The sequence below is a fragment of the Uranotaenia lowii genome, chromosome 3, assembly GCF_029784155.1.
Source record: "Uranotaenia lowii strain MFRU-FL chromosome 3, ASM2978415v1, whole genome shotgun sequence".
Lineage (NCBI taxonomy): Eukaryota > Metazoa > Arthropoda > Insecta > Diptera > Culicidae > Uranotaenia > Uranotaenia lowii.
In genome coordinates, this window is record NC_073693.1 from 275,190,413 (window position 1) to 275,207,626 (window position 17,214).

Genomic DNA, 17,214 nt, shown 5'->3' on the forward strand with positions numbered 1-17,214 from the left:
TGAGTGCACAAAATATAAAAATTCTGAGTGGAAAACAGCACAGAGATTACTAAAATTAATAGATAAATAGTTAAGAAGAAATTTTTGCATATGTAATCATTCAGAAAATTCAAATAAGCTTTAAAGCAAGTTTGTCTTTGATTAGATATTGATTTTACCTATTCTTAAGCTTAATTTTTTTGCCAATATGAGAAGATGCAAAGTATTTCACAAAAAAAGTTATAACCATTTCCAAATAAAAAATCCAAATCCATTGAAAAGTATTGTAAAATTGCAGGTTTTGATTGCTGGAGCTTTCAATAATTTCATTACATGGTTTTGCGAAGGTTTTATAAATCAACAAACTCATTGGCTATGAAAAGCAGTTAATTGCGATTTTGTTAATCTCCACTCTACGGTTGAACAGCTTTCAAATTAGCAAACAAAAACACTAAAATTTAAATTTTTATTTAGAATTTTTAGCATAACAGCGAATATCATTTCTGAAGTACAAGTTAGGATATGTTTTTGTTCACATGAAATGTATTGCAAGGACGAAAAAAAATATTTCAAAAGTCAAAAACTGAAGTTTTTGAATTTTTAGTACATCCCTGGTGACTTTTGAATGAAAATTTTCAATTCCCGTAAAAATCAAAATACATTGCGCTTATTCAGGACTAATTTATTGAGTCCTGAATTTTCCAAAAAATGTATTGCTATTTTTGGCAGTTAAAACAAGCAAACAAAGTTTTTGGAGGAATACAAATAATAAATTTGAAATTTCCATACAAATCTTGCAGTGGACTTATGTACAACAATGGGACAGAAGGATATTGAGCGGACCAATTGGTGCAGGATCCGACATTTTCTCTGGTTATGTATGGATCGTAATTTTTTCCAAAATCATGATGTTAAAATTGTCCAACATACGTTTTGTAAAGAAACCCGATACGAAAAATGCTTTGTTCTGACGCAAAACCTTATTTGCCGTACAAGGAATCTTAAGGTTTTGTTTAACAATTAGCATAAAAATCATGGAAAATTAAAACTGTGGGTAGATGCATATTTGGCAGCAGATAATATCTTAAAACGCCTCAATTCCTCAGTTAACATTCCAATTAACATGATTCAGTATTATTTTCGGGACAAAGTTGAAAAACAGCTGAAATATTGACAATTTATGTCATGCTGTGCAACAATGGGTAAGGGGACAACGATTGACAAATCACCCTAGTTATTATTCGGACTTAAAAGTTTCAAACCAAATGGGACGTATTTTGTGTGATTTGTTTTCGAGAAATCTTATGAAGACTTTTTGAATTACCGCACGCTGTTTTTACCCTCAATTAACCTACATGTTTCAATTATTTAATTATTTTATTATTCAATTATTTAAGAAAAAAGCACGTTCAGACATGAACATTTTGAACCAAATGGGGCGTATCTTGTGTACACTTTTTCAAGGAATCCAATGGAGTGTGTTTGAGCCCCCGCACGTTTCGGAAAATGGAGTTATGGCTGTTTTACCCTCATTTCCCCTATATTTTTCAATTATTTCAGTAAAAGCATGTTCGGATTTGAAAATTTTGAACCAAATGTGGAATCCAACGAAGCCTATTTGAGCCACCGTACGGATTGGAAACAGAAGGGAGGCTGTTTTAACCTCAATTTCCCAACATTGTTTAATCAACCGAGGGTAAACCAACAATAACTGCAGTTTCCAATCCGTACGGTGGCTCAAATAGACTTCGTATGACTCCTCGGAAAAAAAATCACATAAGATTCGTCCGATTTGGTTGAAAATTTTCAAGTCCGAACATGCTTTTTTGTCAAATAATAGAAATGTACGAGAATTGAGAGTAAAACAGCTATAACTCCATTTTTCAAAGCGTGTGGTTGCTCAAACAGCCTTCATTGGATTCCTCAATAATCTGAGATAGGTCCCATTTGGTTCCAAATTTTCAAGACGAAACATGCTTTTTTCTTAAATAATACAAAAAATGCAGGGGAATCGTGAATGAACACAGACATAACTCTATTTTAAAAAGCGTGTGGTAGTGTGTGAAAATAATCGCATAAGAACAGTCTACCTTGGTTCAAAATTTTCAAATCCGAGCATGCTTTTTATGAGTTATTTGAAAAAATGTAAGGGAATTGAGGGTACAAACAGCCATAACTCCCTTTTGCGAAGCGTGCGGTGGCTCAAAACACACTCCACTGGTTTCTTCAAAAAAAAATTACACAAGATACGTCCCATTTGGTTCACAATTTTCAAGTCCCAACAAGCTTTTTTTTCTTAAATCATTGAAAAACGTAAGGGAATTGAGAGTAAAAAACCGCCATAACTCCATTTCGAAAGCGTACGTTGGCTCTAACTATCTACATTCGATTTCTCGAAAAAATCACACAAGAAACGTTCCATTTGGTTCAAATTTATCAAGTCTGAACATGCACTATTTGAAAAATGTAAGAGAATTGAGGGAAAAACAGCCATAACTCCAGCTTCAGAAGCTTGTGATGGCATACAGCCTTCATTGGATTCCTCGGGAAAAATCACATAAGATTTATCAAATTCAGTTGAAAATTTTAAAGTTCGAACATGCTTTTTTCTGAAATAATTGAAAATAAGGGTAAAACCAGCCACAATTTCATTTTCCGAAGCGTGCAGGGGTTCAAGCAGCCTCCATTCGATTCTCCAGAAAAATTCGCACAAGATAAGTCTATTTTTGTTGAAAACTTTAAGTCTTAATAAGTTTTTTTCTGGATTGTTTACAAAATATAGGGTAATTAGGGGCTAAAAAGGCACTACAATTTCGTTCGTAATTTCGAGTGGCGTCTGAAACTACGTGCAATCGATTTTCCGGACATTTTCTCTTGAGGAACGTACTTTTTCATTGATTTGTTTGGTGTAGGAGGAAAGATATTGAATTTTCGTGGTTTATACACTTTTTCCCCATTGTGCGTCTGTTCAAAGTTGAAAGTTTTTTTGTAGCCGCAATATTTCGACTTGGAAAAACATCAAAGTTAAGTGAAAAAATATTAGTATTTTGCTGTCGATGAAGCGTATTATTCTACAACTTAGGTTTTTAAAACTTTTTTGCCATTCTCAAATCTAAATTATTCTCAAAAATTGCTTCAAAACCGGCACCTTAAACAGATCACAAGGAATGACATCAAGAAAAGTGAGTTCGTTTCTTTTTAATCGCCTGGTGCAATATCGAGGTATCATGGTTCTGGTTTTTGAATACTACCAGTAAAACAGTTAAACGAGATCCGGTTGGTTAATTACGATTCGTTAATAACAAAATCTGCGCTGGTTACAATATTACTATTGAACCTTTCTGAAGGGACCTGTGTTCAAATTTTAAAATATAATGAAAATGCATTAGATTCGTAATTATGTGAAAACTTAAAAGAATAAAAATGTTTATTCAAATTTTTAAGGATTTCTTCAAACTCTCCATTTTCCAAACATTTACTGCCCCTACTCGCATAAAAGTTCCATAGGAAAATAAAACGAACTAGCGAGGAAATGAGCTTTTTCTCTTTCGGAATGTATTTTTGAATAATGACAACAACTTTCAGCATAAACAAAAATCTTTTGTTGGAGTGTTTTCGAGGTTGTCATAATAAATCGTAAGACATGAAATTTCCGAGATTGGGTTTTTATTACGACCCGGAGCACCTTTTTATCCGTTATGGGGCTGTTATGCGGGTATATACGATACTTTTTTCAAATCTACTCGCGAAACAGTCCCTTGCCGAATATATTTTAATCTTCTGTACCTTTTTTCCTTGGATTTAATTATTTTTGAGTTTCCTAAAGCAGTTATCAACCATCAAAACATACTTCTGGGGAGAAATCATAAGTTCCATGCCGTAAGATAGATCTTTTTTGTATTGAATTGTATTTGGTAGTGTTTTTTCTTAGGCAGTGATTCCTTCTATCTTTGTAGCCAGTCTTAAAAGACAATTTTCGAATATTTTGTTATTAACTAAATTAAATCTTCTTTGGAAATGACTAAGACTATCAATCTAAGGTTTTCCATCGAAAATAAACCTTGAAAATAAACTAAATTCGTGATAATTCACATATGGGACTCTTATGCGGGTATATTTCATATGGGACAGTCACGAGTTGATTTTTTTCCCGAAATTTCTAGAACAAACTATCTTTTTTATTGTTTTATATCGTCAAAAAGAACGAACTGTCAGGTTAGATGAAAAATGACGAAAATGCATATGGGACTGTTATGCGAGTAGGGGCAGTTTAGCGGATGCATCTTTCAAAAATAAAATTTAAATTTTTTTAATGCTATTAAGAACACTTATGAATGCGCATTATTTAAACAAATCCATAATCAACGAAGTTCTCACTTTATAACAAATCCCTGAATCCCTGAAATCATATTAAGTTTTTGGCACGGAACTTCATGATTCGATCCTCCCTTGATCCTGTTTTTTGCATTTTCATCATATGGTTGATAGGGGAGATGAGGGCATAACGAGCACCCGGGGCATAGAAAGCACTTCTCTTTTCTACAAAAGTATGCATTTTCTTGAATCAATTTTCGTGAGGAATAGTTTCGTACTTCCTGCAGTATTAATTTTTCACCAAAAAAGAAATCTCTTTATCATCTTTACAACAATAATTGAACAAAAACATCTAGGTTCTCAAGTGACGAAAATGTTATAATTTTCAAGCACCAGGAAATAAGCTTTTATGATCTTTGAATCATCTTGATGTATAATAATCCTCAATTTTCACCATCATTAAATTTTTAGTTTTTCACTATAATCAAGTTTAAAACACGCTTTTACTTTAACTTGTTGACTCGGGGCGAACAGGGCACAATTAATCGGGGCACGATGAGCGTTTTCTGCCGTATAATGTAGCGGCGAATTCAACTCGATGTAGTCAACTGAATTATAGAGCTACAGCTTCACCAGTTTACACCTAACGGTTTGGCTTATTGGTAAGATGTTGGAGAGGTAGGCTCGAGTTCGATTCCTGTTCAAGGAGATTTTAGCCTTAGCCTTAGCCTGATTAACAACTCACATCCACCTTAAACTGTTAAACCCGAAATGCATAGTTATAGAAAATGGATTACTTCCTCCAAAATCAAATTATGATAACAATCAGTTCGAGTTCCACGATCGCTGGTGTGGCTCAGTAGAACAAGTTCCACATCCCCAATGGTTGCTACTCCGTGATTGACCGAGGCCATCAATTTTGTACATAGGTCAAAAGAATGGTACTTGGGATTAGTAGCTCATTCTCATTGTACAAAACTGATGCTCTCTCTTTGAACATCAATAACGGCTCCGGCCACGTCCTAGTAGTCAATGGATAGATTGGAAAAAAGAAAGGGATGAAAGATTTATTTTATGCATTAGGACCGAGGTTACCTCTGCATCCTAGCAAATTAATTTTGGTTGGGACTGGGTAAAAGGAATTGATTGGGAGACACTTTTGACAAGTGTTACGGTGAACCATAAAAAATATATTCCTTACTCTTATTAGGTCTTATCCGAAGCTTTCAGTTAATGAGGGAGCATGAGATTGTTAAATGTAATGATGAAAAAAAATAACTTCTATCATCAATTGCCTTTTTTTTCATGAACATTCCTAGCATCTTTCCCCAACATAAATTTGTAAAAAATAAGCCTATAGTATAACCATAATATCCTGTGACATATCAAGTCGACAATTTACATTTTTTTATTTGTTTATATCTCTATGTTAATAATGTATTCTAAATTGCAACAAGTTTAGCTATGAATTATGATGAATGAATGAATAATAAATCAGAACAACCGTTTAATTCGATTCATTTAAAAAAAAAATGATATCAACAAACCCATCTCTTAAAAAAAAAGTTCATCAGTTAAAAATGCTTATCGTAAAATGATGATACATAGCTCTGAATTTAAAGTTATTCTTTTTGTCTCTAGATGACACATTTTTAAATCCAATTTTTCAATTCGATTTTAAATACATCGAATTTTAAATATTTTTAATTCAATCAAAATAGTCCAACATGAAACAGGGTTGTGAAAGTTGGGTGGGAAATTTCCTACTATCTAATTAGGGAAACGATTAGCGATCGCTCCATGCGTCATGTCACTGACCATGACAAAATATGCGTATGTGCTTATGATCACAGTGCGAAGAATTGGTATTGGGCAATGTTATATGTAAATGTTTTCAAAATGATTTGATCTCACCAAGCATTCAGGAACCAAAATTCGAGTTGGTGGCAGAAACTTCTGAGGGTTCAGTATTTCCTTGATCCATTATTTTTGAGAAACCACCCAATTTTTTTCTGAAGCGGCTATGTTCACTTTGCTGCATCATTTTCGATCATCAAAACCAATTGTCCAACTTATCTTGAAATTCTGCAAAAATTTTAGAAGAAAAAATACACTCTACCCTGTTACTGAAGGTGAAATTCTAGAAAAAATGAAAGTCGTCTATTTTTTCATACTAAGGCATTGCTAAGAATTTTGAAAAATAATTTAATGAAATTCTACTTAGCTTCAAGTCTTGGATTCAAACTTTCTCTTGCTTATCTTCCGGCCAGGACCCGAATTCATCTTCTTTCTCCTCCACGAGTAATTTTTTTACGATAGTTCAGATTCCACCTTGCTTAGTATTGTAGCTATCAGTCATCAGCTTTTAACACTGGAGCGCTGAAAAATTTTCTTTCGAAAATTTCAAATTTTCAAATTGTTTTCGATAAATTTGACGAGCTCAAAAAAAAGACGTCTAACTTTGTCGCTGACTGCTTTGATCTCTCTCGATTCCTGTTCAAGGAGATTTTTTCCATTAACCATTCATGATCGATTATTTTGATTGTTGCATTTCAGCACGGTATAATTATATAAGGTAGGCTACTAACGCGAGTAAACAACTCGTTTGAATGGAAACTAGTGACGTCATTACTATCTGCCTATAGCGTGCCAAGCAAAAAGTTTTGCGCGCGTAGATCACTAGATGGATAATAATGACGACATTATCGGGAAGATATCACCTTATTATATTGTACACCGTGCATTTCAGACTAGTAGCATCTTGGCGGGTGATGCAAAGCACCAAAAACATAATGTATGAGTGTGTGTGTGAATTGCTTGTATTCTTCAAACAGTCATACTTTATTTAATACCGTTTTTGTTTATGCCGAGTGTTGCACTAGTGTTGCACTGGTGCACCACTAGGTGCTGTCAAACTGTTTGTTTATTCGGACAGTGTTGCACTGGTTGTGACCTGGTGTTGCACTGCCATCGGGCGGTGTTGCCTCAATAATTTTGTCAGTGTTGCGAGAGTGCGACGATTTGTGTTTGTTTTTATCGGGTACGGTGGAACACTGAACGAGGAGAGAAAACAAATACGGTATAAGCATTCCTTTGTTTGATGGATCTACGCCTCACCGTTTAGTGTAAAATGCATTGACCATGAATGGTGAATGAAAAAAAAAATCACCTCTCACAGAATCGAACTCGAGCCTCGAACTAATTACCTCTCCGACATCTAACCAATAGGTCAAATCGTCAGATGAAACAAGTCAAGCTGTAGCTCTATTATTCAGTTGACTTCATCTAGTGAAATTCGCTGCTAGATTCCACGGCAGAAAACGCTCATCGTGCCCTGATTAATGTTGCTTATACTGCCCCAGTGGGAATACTGCCCCTATAGTCACTGATTTTCAGCTTTCGGAAAAAAAAATTTAGAATGCATTTTGAAACGGCTTTATCTACTTTTTCAAGTACAATCCAGTTAGAAAATAGACTTTTTTTACTGTCTGAACACGAAACAATGATGTAAGTCACATATCATAGTTGTTTTCTATGGTTAAATAAGCGTCATCCTTAAGGTGGCCATTATGCCCTTATCTCCTCTACTTGTTGAAAAGAAAAATGAGGAACTCAAGTTTCTCGTTATGCAGGATCGTACTTATTTTAGCCATGTTGGTGTAATAATACGAAACATAGAAAAAATCAAAGAATTAAGATTAATAGCTCCGAAAAAGGTTAGTTTTCACATGTTATTTAATCAGAAATCATCTTGCACTGGAAAATCTGTTGTTTTGTTCAACCAAAAAAAATCCCTGAAGCTCGTTTCGAACAAATGACGGTTAAGAGATTTCTTCCATTTTTTGCATACCATCATAGATAACATTTCGATAGTACATTGACGTCCGAAAATTTTCATGAAGCATATTGATTTCTTTCTCCTTTTCTCCGAACTAAGCACTTCTCAGAATTTCGACACCGACAATCGATTACCTATTCCTGGAACATGATGATGCCTGATGGCACTAACATATTTTCGAGAATTCGACTCCCGTCTTCCAGAAGGTGGCCATAGAAAAGCCGGACATGGCCAGGGCACCCATCTGGATCAGCACTGAATAAAGCGTGCGAAAGGAACAGACCCTGATGTGGATGTCCTCTGCCTTGGCACTTCCGTAGCCGAGCACCGGAAATATGCCAAACATCTGACCGAGCAAGATAACCGGCCGAAAGGTTCTCAGAAAGCTGTCTCTCCCGGCATTGATGTCGGACAAAATCACCTGTCGATGTTGGTAAAATTCCTCTGAAAGGAAGAGGGACAAAAAACGAGCAAAAGGAATAAAGTCATCACACCGTTAATCGGATTAACGTTTCTTGAGACATTTTTTTTTCTTGGTTCTTATCAATAATTTCCTTGGGAAATTTTCTGGACTGGAACGATAAGAATACTTTCAAATGAGCCAACCGCTGCTGCTGGTCGAACGTAAATGAATGTTGATCCTTTCTCAGCTGGTTTCGAGACTTTCACCATTTTTGGGACCAGAAGAAAAAACACAAAATTCACAACAGCCACAAGACCAAACTGCTTCGGCAAAACTGAATTTCGAAATTAGCCCACCGAGACTTGAGCCGGTTCGATCAGCGAGAATAGAGTGGAAATTATTAGAATTTCCCATTTATGGATAAGTTTTTTCTGCCTTATCATCTCCGAAGGCGTCCTGATCAAATATTCAACAGGAGTTTAACCGTGAAAAGGCATTTTTCGAGGGTTTCCTTCCAAAAAAAGGCAAAACCGTGGCCTAGCAATGACCTTGTGTCTTCTTCTGCTTCTTTGTGTGAATTTTGTGGGAAATCTGTTCCGACTGGTGATGGTTGGAACTTTAGCTCGAAAAACACGTTTGTTCATTTAATTTTTCCCTTTATCATTCCCGCCAATGATGATAGCAGTCTAAATTCGGTGGAAATATGCAACCTTTTTCGTTGAAAAAAACAAAACCAGAAGGGACGGTTCCGGGAAAGGTTCTGTCAGCAATAATTGTGAATCCCGATAGAAAGGTATCCCTATATTATGATGTTCTGGCTGAATGAGTTTGCTCCATTGATGTATTTCCCGAAACAAAAATAAATTATTTCTTGGAAAATCACAATGCAAATGGTCTGAGGAAGAAAAGATTTGAAAAGGTTCGCCTCGGCCAATGAACAGATACATGGTTTCGACATAATTTATTGTTCACAAGCCTTTTCTACTATGAAAAAAATATGTCCAGTGACCTCTGTTTCGTTATTAATGTCTGATTTCCATTTTTTTTTCTAACCTGAATTTTAATTAAATTTTTCTTGAATTGTGGACATTTAAATACACATTTTTGGTATAACAGAAGAGTTCTGGAACGAAGTTTTGAGAAATGTTCAAACCAAAAACGTTGACTCAAGGTATAATCACACTGACATTACACATATAACAAAAATCCGACCATTTTCTGTCATTTTCACACCATATTCATGTGAATTCGAAGTAACTGTCAAGTAAAATTCACTTAAGTAATTGGTCAAGTTATTTGGGAGTGGTCGAGAAAGTGAATTAGAGTAACTGTACGCTCTGGATCTTAATATTCTTCTTAAAATATATTTTATTTATGGTCAACTGAGGCATCATGCAACATTTTTCAAATTCAATGGCTTCTTAAAAATTTTATGTCGACAGATAACCATACCACCTGTTTATCAAAAGTTTAAAGGTTAATGGTACTTCAAATTGACGTAGTCATATAAATTGTTGGTTTCACCAGTTATTTTTAAATTTACTTAAACATGCGATTTTCACCCTACTAAGCATAAGTGGTAAATTGCAACAAACTTTGTGATTAATAAAACAACGAATGAAACCGTTTGAAAAATTTTAGTTTTTGATATTTTTGTGATTTTATATCGCATAAAGTACCAATTGTCGAATTTTTGGTTTTGTTAGAATTAAATTTTACATTTTTCTGTCAAAAATGTTCTTCAAGTAAAAACATAAGGGTGCTGCATACATTTAAGGGTAAAAATACTACAAAACAATCTACTAGCTGAAAGTTTCTTTCTCAAATTTTCAAATTCTGTGATTAGAATTTAAAATTCTGTTACGCTATTGTGGAGATGAGATAAAGAATGTACTGAACATAAATGAAAAATATATAAGAATTAATCAAAAAAAGATATGGCAAAGCAAAAAAAGAAGCTTCAAAGTTTGAACAAAACTACAAATCAATTTACAAAAAAACTTATAGGTCGTATCTTGTGAGAGACGGACTTCTTAAGGCGAGATTCTGAATTATGATTCAAATGAATCGTCAGTTCACGACAGCTATTACTAAGAAGCTCACTGGGAAACCATGAGAAACATCAACATCAACATCAATTGGAAACTAGTTACAGTTTTAATTGAAAATAATAGATTTCAATTACCTTGTTTTCATATTTTTTATGGAATAAGCTCAGAAATAAAAAATTAAAAAGTAATATAAGAGTATAAAATTTTTGAAATCTGTTCAAAATATATAAATTCTTTGAATTCTGGAAAAAATTGAAAAAAATCTGTGAACTGGGACACCGATTCTGTCACAAATTTTTCTCAAAATTCTGTGATAATATAGATTTTTCTGCGATTTCGGCAACCTCGCTTTAGGTCTAAACACTTCATTTAACGACACTATAATTTTTAATTGTAAAATTCGAATTGCGATTCTACAACCCATTTTATTTGAAACTGAGTTCTATATACTCGAAAACCCTAACTCAATCTTGAAATGGTTTTTTTTAAGTATAGCCAAACAAATTCAAACCAACCATTTTTACTTCAAAATTCATTTATCAAATATTAAGTTTTTAGCTACTAACGAAAGAAAAGAAAACACATCTTCAAGTATCCATTACTTAATTACCTAACTACTAATAATTTTGATTCTTCACAAATCATTTGTGTCATTGCAAATTTTATGCTGTTATAAAATATTCTTCAAAAACCCAATTTCTGCCTCAATTTTATTTCGTAATTTTTGTTTTTCAAAATTCAATTTACATTCAAAGGGATTTCGATAAATAACACAATGCCACAAAATTCACAATTTACAAATTTTTCAAAAGTGCAAAGATTTAAGCTTATTTAAATAATTTAATTCAGCTTTTGTTTTTATCCTTAACTTGAACTATAGTTTATATCTGAAAAGCACACTCCTCTCAATAAACATAAACATTAAACATTAAACATTAAACATTAAACATTAAACATTAAACATTAAACATTAAACATTAAACATTAAACATTAAACATTAAACATTAAACATTAAACATTAAACATTAAACATTAAACATTAAACATTAAACATTAAACATTAAACATTAAACATTAAACATTAAACATTAAACATTAAACATTAAACATTAAACATTAAACATTAAACATTAATATAGGGCTTGTGATATAGCTCAGTTGGCAAGTCTGTTGTCTCCTGAGCCGATGTCCGCGAGTTCGAGCCCAAGAGTAAACATCGAACACAGTTGTACCGGATAGTTTTTCAATAATGATCCGCCAACTGTAACGTTGATAAAGTCGCGAATGCCATTAAGATGGTAAAACGACTATAATCGAAACAAAAAAAAAAAAAAAAAATTAAACATTAAACATTAAACATTAAACATTAAACATTAAACATTAAACATTAAACATTAAACATTAAACATTAAACATTAAACATTAAACATTAAACATTAAACATTAAACATTAAACATTAAACATTAAACATTAAACATTAAACATTAAACATTAAACATTAAACATTAAACATTAAACATTAAACATTAAACATTAAACATTAAACATTAAACATTAAACATTAAACATTAAACATTAAACATTAAACATTAAACATTAAACATTAAACATTAAACATTAAACATTAAACATTAAACATTAAACATTAAACATTAAACATTAAACATTAAACATTAAACATTAAACATTAAACATTAAACATTAAACATTAAACATTAAACATTAAACATTAAACATTAAACATTAAACATTAAACATTAAACATTAAACATTAAACATTAAACATTAAACATTAAACATTAAACATTAAACATTAAACATTAAACATTAAACATTAAACATTAAACATTAAACATTAAACATTAAACATTAAACATTAAACATTAAACATTAAACATTAAACATTAAACATTAAACATTAAACATTAAACATTAAACATTAAACATTAAACATTAAACATTAAACATTAAACATTAAACATTAAACATTAAACATTAAACATTAAACATTAAACATTAAACATTAAACATTAAACATTAAACATTAAACATTAAACATTAAACATTAAACATTAAACATTAAACATTAAACATTAAACATTAAACATTAAACATTAAACATTAAACATTAAACATTAAACATTAAACATTAAACATTAAACATTAAACATTAAACATTAAACATTAAACATTAAACATTAAACATTAAACATTAAACATTAAACATTAAACATTAAACATTAAACATTAAACATTAAACATTAAACATTAAACATTAAACATTAAACATTAAACATTAAACATTAAACATTAAACATTAAACATTAAACATTAAACATTAAACATTAAACATTAAACATTAAACATTAAACATTAAACATTAAACATTAAACATTAAACATTAAACATTAAACATTAAACATTAAACATTAAACATTAAACATTAAACATTAAACATTAAACATTAAACATTAAACATTAAACATTAAACATTAAACATTAAACATTAAACATTAAACATTAAACATTAAACATTAAACATTAAACATTAAACATTAAACATTAAACATTAAACATTAAACATTAAACATTAAACATTAAACATTAAACATTAAACATTAAACATTAAACATTAAACATTAAACATTAAACATTAAACATTAAACATTAAACATTAAACATTAAACATTAAACATTAAACATTAAACATTAAACATTAAACATTAAACATTAAACATTAAACATTAAACATTAAACATTAAACATTAAACATTAAACATTAAACATTAAACATTAAACATTAAACATTAAACATTAAACATTAAACATTAAACATTAAACATTAAACATTAAACATTAAACATTAAACATTAAACATTAAACATTAAACATTAAACATTAAACATTAGACATTAAACATTAAACATTAAACATTAAACATTAAACATTAAACATTAAACATTAAACATTAAACATTAAACATTAAACATTAAACATTAAACATTAAACATTAAACATTAAACATTAAACATTAAACATTAAACATTAAACATTAAACATTAAACATTAAACATTAAACATTAAACATTAAACATTAAACATTAAACATTAAACATTAAAATAAGATAATAGATTGAAAATCATTTAAGAAATGTTTGCATTTTTTCACTAAACTGTAAAATATTTTAAAAAAAACTGATTAAATCAATGATAGACTTTCCTCAAGTTATTTTGACTTCTCTGAAAAAAGTTGTATTAAGTTTTAAAATGTTCCTTCTTCTAAAGTGTCAAACAAAATTAAAAAAAACGATTGATATAATTTTAATTTTAAAAATAAGTAAACTTATTTAAACATGAATATGTTTTTCTGAAACTGGAATGTCAACAGGAATGTGGGAATTGGAAACACAATGTTTTGAATTAAAATGTGCGAAAAAATTAAAAAAAATATTGAAAAATTTGTTGCAAAATTTAAATGAGTTTTTGAAAATTTTTAACGGGAAAATACAAAACCAAAATTTGGAAGTTGTAATATTTTTTCTTAAAATTTAAAAAAAAAACAAATAAAAAATAAATCGAAAATGCAGAATTTTCTCAAATAGAAATACAAATTAAAAAAAATTAAACCAGACGATTTTTCATACAAAATCAAATATGGAGAAACTTAAAATGATTTGGAAATGGTACTTGAAAAGGCTTTTTAGCAAAGTGAAAAATTGAAATTTTCACCGACAGAACGTGAAAAATTGGAATTTTTATCGAATATATATTTAAGAAAAGGAAAACGAACAGATTTATTTGAAGATAAAAAAAAATTAAAAAAATAAATGCTTTGCCGATAAAATGCGAGAATTTAGAGAGAAAAAAAACAAAGAATTGATAAAAAAAAAAAAGAAATAAGTATATTTATTTTATAGCTCTGCCGACGAAAGTTAATGGAAAACATGTAAAGCTCTGACTAAGCGAGGTAATGAAAAAAAATTTAAAGAATTTAAAATTTGCTTCTGTGGAAAGCTAAACAATACAACATTGTCCAAAAATAATTTAACAAAAGATCATCAGAAATTTGAAAACTGCTGATGGAAAGTAAAAAAAGGAATATTCATAATGATTTGAAGAAAGACTCTTGAATATCGAAAATTGAAAACTTTGTCAATGAAAGGTAGGGTCAAGGAGTAAAAAAAGGAGAAGAACTGAAGAAGATTTTTCAGAAAATGGAATTTGAAAACCCTATGAACATATTATGAGAGAAAAGAATAAATTTCATTATTTTAAGAAGACTAAAAAAAATAGCCAGAATTATTTAATTTCGACAAATATAAATAAAAGTGACAATAATATTATTGAAATCCTCCTACGAAAGAGGAGGATAATGAAAAACAGAATTAATGAAATAAATTTTATAGTAAAGCAAACATTTTAAAGCCACCGAAATTTGAAAAAAAAAGAAAAAAAGGAATATACAACAACAACAAACAGAAAGAGAACAGATGGACTTTTTAATTATCAAAAAAAACATTTGAGAGTTAAACCTATGAAAGGTAAGAGAAACGAGAAAAAAAAGAAACAGAATGAAAAGGCGTTTTCGACGAAAAAAGATGTGAAAATTGTAAATTTTGCCAACAAAAGGTGGAAAATAAAGAAAAAACAAAATGATGAACTATTCTTTAAAAGCAACAATTTTAAACTGCCGATGAAAGGTAAAAAAAAGGAAAAAAAATAATTTGAAGAAAGATATTTTTTAAGTGGAAATTTTAAAACTCTTCCTATATAAGATAAAGCAAAGAGAGTAACAGAATGATTTGTGGAAGGTTCTCAATAACAAAAAAAATTATCTCTTTTGATAAGAAAAGAAAATAGAAAAACATAACGATTTGAAGTTTTTATTTTTCAAAACCAAATATTTTTCGACGAAAGATATAAGAATAGAAAATGACTAAAACTTTTCGAAAGCTCTGCCGACGAAAATTTAAAAAAAAAGAAACGTTATCATTTGAAAAAGGCATTCTAAAAATTAAAAAAAAATTTAAATTACGCCGATGAAAGTTAACAAAAAAATAACACAAGAAAAACAGAATGATTTGAAGAATATTAAAAAAAACCTTTCATTCCGACGAAAGGTGAGTGAAAAGAATAAGATAATTCACTTTAAAATATTGAAAATTTAAAACTCTGCCAGAAGAACTTAAAAAGATAAAGAAAACAAATTATGGAGTAAATAAAAGATAAGAGTAAAATGAAAACAGAATGGTTTGATGTGAAAATTTTACTATTTCAACGTTGTTTTGAAAAAAAAGAAACAAAAAGATTCGAAAACCCTTAAAGATTTTTTGAAAATAAAAAGTTTAATGCGCTGCGGATGAATGGTGAAAAAAAAGAGTTAAAAATTGAACCAAACGGATTCAAAACTTTCAATAAATTTTAGTTGTTGATTGTTGAAGAAACAGGCGAAGCTTTCCGATTTTTTAATAGATTGGTATATTAAAATATCCTACGAATTATATAATCAGAAATTAATCAGACTTATAAATAAATCAGAATTTTGGACTTACGTTTACTGCTCTTCGTTTGCTTTAGTGCTGTTCTGATTTCAACAATCTTCTAGTCGAAGCACGCTGGCGATTTTGATTTGGAACCTGAGATTTTCGTATGTTCTCTATAATTTGATAGTTACATTTTTATCGTATAAATCTTTACCTGCTCAACGGAATCAGTGAACAGAAGTTGAGTTTTCTTAAACTAGGTGACTGCTGGGGATTTTTTTTTATTATCTGACAATTTGCGCCGGGGGTCTTCAGATTTTCCCCAAAATTGAAAATTTGGTTCATTTTTGCGACTTAAAAACACATGTATTTTTTTCAGATTTCTAACATTTTTATTTTTTGAGTTAGCTTCGGTTAGATTTTTTTGTAAATAAAAAATAACCATTTTTCAAAGCTACATAACTCTGTTGTTTCTCAACGGAAATTATAAAATAACACATCAAAATGCATTGAAATTTTATCAGCTTTCCAAATAGAATAGTTGAAAAAAATTAAATAATGACCTTCAACATGAAAAGTTGTAAATAAACTTTAAATGGCGTCTAAAAGTACCGGCTGCACCACCGAATATTTTGCAAAAAATACCATTGTATAGCTCGATTCATGATGCAACTTTCATCTGAAGACACCAAAGTGGGCCATTAACACCTTGAAGAGTTATGAAAGAAATAATGACAATAAATCTCTATTTTTGCATTGAAAACAAACAATGGTCGAACAACTGCACTCACATATGGAGATAGCAAGCAGTTCTAACAACATGGAAACAAAAGAACTTACCAAAGCAGGTAAAAAACACTTCTTTTTCGTGCTTTGTAGAGTGTTTGCAGCAAAACTGACTTTAAATTTTAACCAAAATTTTGAGTATCGTATTGTTTATGTGATATAACTAATAATGGGAATGTTGCTTTTACAACCTGGTCATATACTATATAACTTATTAATTTTTCGATCAAATATCATTGTGAAGCATAATCAATGCCAATAGTAGAAGGTTCAGTCCCTGTGTTTAGGATCACAAAAATGTGATTAAAAAAAAATGAAATATAGACGTGCTTTACATAGTTTTTATATCGGGAGCTAA